We start from the raw sequence: 5,565 nt of genomic DNA, 5'->3' as shown, positions 1-5,565 counted from the left end.
GAGAGAGAGAGAGAGAGTTTATCGAAAGGTGGAACAAAGCCTTAGCACTATTAAATTAAAAAGAAATAATTATAAATGTATTGTTAAGGAAGAGAGAACCATTAAGAGAATCAAAAAACTTTTTATAAAACATACGTTAAGAAGAAAAAATTGGCGTTGAAAGGAATTCTGACTTCTATTTGAATTTCCTAAAATGGGAACAGAACAGAATAATGAAGTTAGTTTCCAATGGAAATTAGATTCCTTCTAACTCCATTTATTTTACAGGACAAGATTGATCTACTTTTGTAAAAGGATAGTAACTTTCTTATGCTTCGAGATTCGATCATGAATGAGAATGAAGACTATCATATGAATTATCTAGCAGGGAAGATTGCTGGTATTGCCATAGAATCTTTTTCCGTATGTATGCGTGCTTGTCGTATGATTTGAGGAAGCATCATACTTCGGTAGTCATAGCTAAACACTATTTTTGATCTGTGAATGATAGGGCTGAGCGACTGTGGCCAGCTACTCAACAAATTGATTGCTCGTACTTACAATTAATATCGTAGTCATTCCCGTTAAACTCGAATGCTTCGTGTTCCATTTAACGATTAGCAGGGACGGGATGGTGGGATCGCATGTCCCCCCGCATGCCAAATGATACAACACACAAACAACATTCGGATTCGAACAAAGTCGAGGGCACAAGTGGTCTCGATCCGAACCTATTCGGAATATTTGATACGTCCGAGAGGCGAGACTGTTATTATTTTAACTCTTATCGCGTACCACATAAACTTATAATTAATATAAGATGGGGCTGCTGTATTTTTACACGGACTTTGTACAAATATAACGGAGTTCTCGCAGGGAAACCCTGCACCGGGGAAATATGTACATACCTGTATACCAATAAATACTAGACGAAATGTGGAGAAATGAGCTGCGACCGTGCAAAGAAAAAAAAACGAGCTCATACGTATATAGTAATATTATTAAGACACGGTTTTTAGTAAAAATATCCAGATAAAAAATATATCTTAATTTGGAAAGGACTAGTTTTCTATTAAATATATATGCCTTAAATTAAATTTAATAAAATTATCATTACATTAGGATGTGAGTTTTAAAAACTTACAATTAAATAGACTTTCAGAATTGAGAAGTTTTTGCACGGTCATAGCTTTAATTTTTATTAGTATTATTTCATTATCTCTTCTTTTTGATGATTCTTTTATTAAGCAGATTTTCAAATCTTAAGTAAAAATGAGATCACATTAGATGAGACATTTAACTATTTTTTTTTCATAATGTAATTGTAATAATTATACAATGTAATTATAATTATAAAGAATGTATAATTTTATTTTTTATCTTTTAAGCATTTATTGATTTTATTATTGATTTTATGTGTTTATTCATTGGAATTTTCATTAGAATTTTGCGATCTCTCATATTTATAATGCAAATTTTCAAGGAATTTTTTTATTAATGTCAAGAGTATTAATTGCATTATTCTGAATAGCCTCTGATGCTCGTATCAATTATCTTTTTTCTTGCAATCTTTGTTATTATCATTTTTATTGTTAGACTTTTTTGCGTTCATTGCAGTTAATTGATTTGCATTTTTATCTTGCGCAAAAATTTCGGCCTGTCGTTTTAAAATATTCATAGCGTAATTAACTCTGTTATTTGTTATAGCTTCTTTTAATTCTTCTCCATATTGAATTTCTGTAATATAATTATATGACTAATTTCTAACATTTTCAGAATTTTTAATAGGTATGTATATTTGAAACTATAGTATCATGAATAATTCTGTAATTCAAAATCACGTTAACGTTGGAATATGATGTAAATGTGAGCTTACTCTTTGCATATCGTGCTTTATCATCTTCTCTTTGTTTCTTAATATCTTTCTTTTGTAATTCGGTTAAATATTGTACAAACGCCGCATCGATTGCTTCATCTTTCGCTTTGCGTTCAGCTTTCTGTTTATTTTCAAATAGATTTATGACATTTTATATATATGAATTTCTAATATAAAATCTTTTTATATAATTTTTACAAAAACGAATAATTTGAAAAATTGAAAATAAATATTTCAGAATTTTTAACTATTAATTAGTGATCTAAATTTATTATATTATTAATTCAAAAAAAAAATTTTTAATTATTTTTTCATTATTTTGAGAAAAATTGGATTCAATTAACTTTGCCAGTGGATTTATAGTAAATATTTAAAAAAAATTATGATAATTGATATTACTACTTCTTTGAAGGATTCAGCAATATCGCATTGCCTCTTTGATACAGGTCTGACCGATTCTTTCATCCACTTATTCCTCTGCTCTTCTCGATACAATTCATCAATGATTTCCTGCTTTTTTTTTTCTTTGCACACATTAGCCAGTAGTTCTCTAGCTACATTATCTATCGCCGCTTCTCTTGCCGCGCGAAGTTCCGTCTATATCATGAAAAATACATTTGAAATATTTTTATTCTATAAATTTATCAATTCAAAACATATATGAAACTCCAATGAAACTCGGTTTTACCTTCGTATCGAGCTGCTTCTCGTGTCGAGCTTCCTTTTCTACAATTATGCGAGCTATCTTTTTATCTTCTTCTTTTAATGCTTCCTTATATTTCCTTTCCCATACTTTCTTAGCTGCTATAGCCGCGGCCATCTCTGTTCTAAAAAAATCGCATTGTTCTTTTTTTTTCCCTCGTCTTTGCATCTTCCTCTTGAGTCTTCTGTATTGCTTGTTCTATCATTTTGCGATCCTGTTCTTTCTCCTCAGTTCTTCTTTGTTGAACTCGTCGCTGATTATCCGCTAATTGATTCTGCAGATCTTTGCGCCTACTTTGCTTCTTCTTTTCATCTTCAGCTCGTTGTAGCTTCTCGAAAATTTTATCTTCGTGCCAATGCTTTAATAGTTCCGCTTGATTTGCTTCCAAACGAACTTTTTCCTCTATTAAATGCGATTGGACTTCCTTCAAACCACAACTCGTTGGTGATAGTGCGAAAGATTTTATGTAATCGTGTTTTAGCGCATGTTTTACTTCTTCATCTGTAATTCATAAAGAAATCGGTTTTGTGTATCGCTAGAATGAATTAAGTTCTCCATGTAATAGATTCCGACAAATTTGGATATATAATTCGTAAATCTTTACTTTTACGTCGTGACAATTCAGCAGCTAGTCTATGCGTCACTTCAATCTCTTGTTGTTTCGCTTCAACAGCTTTTTGAGCATTCGATAATTCTTCCATTAAAGCGGCTTCTCGTTGTTCGACCTGCAAACGACGCCGTGCGATTTTGTTATCGCCTCGCTTCACTATCACTGCTCGACTCGCTTCCAACACATCTTCCTTCTCGTCTTTTATCCTTTTATCATTCTCGTCCGTTTTTGCGTCCATTAAATACCATCCTCTACGGGTTTTCATCTTTACGTTTCGTCACGATGTAATTTTTTCCTGCGCGCCATGCTGCGCGCAATCGACGCAGTATATGCTTTGCGATAGTTGATTAATTTCAAGCAATTTGATATTACGTCTTCAATAAAAAAGTAATGCAGGTATCGAATGATGAAAAGTTCATGAAATTGCAAGGTTGATTAAATACGAATTTTGCTTCTTAGAAGTTTAAACTTATTTTGTTCTTTTTTTTTTTTAATTGAAGACTTACTGTATATAATTATATTAGGGTGCAATTATAAAGATAAATATCGATTTATTACTGCAATTAATATACACGTTTAGAAAGTATAAAATTACAGTTATATGACTGTTTTCGCATTTGAAAGTTTAGTATAGTATTTATATAATTACAACGTAACTGTTAATTATTATTAGCTCAACAATAATTGACGAAAATTCTTACAAATTAATATAATTTCAGAGGACGTTTTAAAAAAATATTCAGAGGACATCTTAAAATATTTTCGTATTGTTCCTTGGATAAAATGTGCAACATGGGTTGTTCAAGTTTTTTTAAGTTTTAAAATGTTTATATTTGACGTTTGAATCGCAAAAGTAATATGTAAATACAGCTTTGAAACGTTAAGTACAGTTCACAATTACAAATGTTTCTTCAAAGCATTTGACAATCAGAAGAAAGAATTTTACTAATTAACCAACCAAAGAATGTTTCAAAGCATTTGTAGCATTGGCTGCGTTCAGCGGACTCACAGTTGAGTGGTGCTCGCTTCTATTGATGTATTCTTTCAGATCTAAAATGCTGATTGGATGATTTAAAGAATACATTAATAATAGCGTACGCTCTCTCTCAACTATTTAGTTCGTTGAACGCAGCCATTAAGTGAATGTCATTATCGCTTCAAACTAAAATAGTGTTTTCAAGATCCGAGCGGATTTGGTCCCATTTGGATTGGATAATGTTCTACTATTGGTTGACTTTATATATTCCTAGCAATAGGAGAGCATACAACATTATTAATCCAACCTAGATTGATACAAAATCCGCTCGGGTCGAATACGCTATAAAAGTGATTTTTTCAATGTGAGTAGAAAATATTTTTAATATTGAGTTTTAACTTAAATATATTGCTTTTTTTATTAAAAGTCTTAATTTTATTGGATATTATCAAGTTATTCGCAATATCATTAATATACTTCGTAAGTGACAATCAGATGGCGCCAACCGCATTGCAATCGCAAAGGAAGGTACTGGATCTATTCACTACGAACGGAATCGTTGGAATTGTGTCTCATCTGGCTTCCATCTACGATAGCGGTGGACGCCAGGCGGCAAATTTACTGTGTGTTTTTCGGTTTTCATTAATAAACCGTCATCACGTCTTTCCAATTCACATCGTTTGGGTACGTATACCATTCAAGTGAACTATAGAAATATGCTGATTTCACACACGTACTGAAAATACTATGATATTTATGTTCGAACATACCGCTCACACATTACTTAGGTTATCCGGGAGCGTCATATTGATTTCTTATTTCGTTTATTCTCCAGCTATTATTTCAGACAAGTAAATACTAGAACGTTTGCTACGTATCAAATATGTGAATACACATCCTGCTTTGTAAATTATTTTATTAAAAATCTGGAAAAGCATAATATAATTTATGCATATAGTGCTAGCTTAATTAACAGAATTATTCAGAAAAACTCAAACTTAAACTGTTAGATATTAATTTTATCAATCAAGCTTTAGAGTTTTTACAGGTATAAGAAGAAAAGACATCTTTGTTTATATAATTTGAAGGAAAATATAGTTTAATGTAAAATTTTAATTAAAATTTAATTCTATGAGACTATTAAATATTACATTTTCTCATAGAAAATAAAAATTTATATTTTTCATATTTTTGTGATAAAAAAAGAATATGAATACAGTGCAATTGAATTTATGTTTGTTCCTAAGTTAAAATTTATTTAAGATTAGGGAATCTATTCTGTAACTTTTAACAACTGTAACTATGGCAATACAACCATTAAGAGTCATAGAATAGGCTTCTGTATTATGTATAAAATTATACATAATATTGCTATGTACGTAACTCAAATTATTGGTAACGTTTTTTGTTGCAGAAACAAT

The sequence above is a fragment of the Atta cephalotes genome (genome assembly GCF_000143395.1).
Source record: "Atta cephalotes unplaced genomic scaffold scaffold00001, whole genome shotgun sequence".
NCBI lineage: Eukaryota > Metazoa > Arthropoda > Insecta > Hymenoptera > Formicidae > Atta > Atta cephalotes.
Note: the sequence above shows the minus strand (reverse complement) of the source record.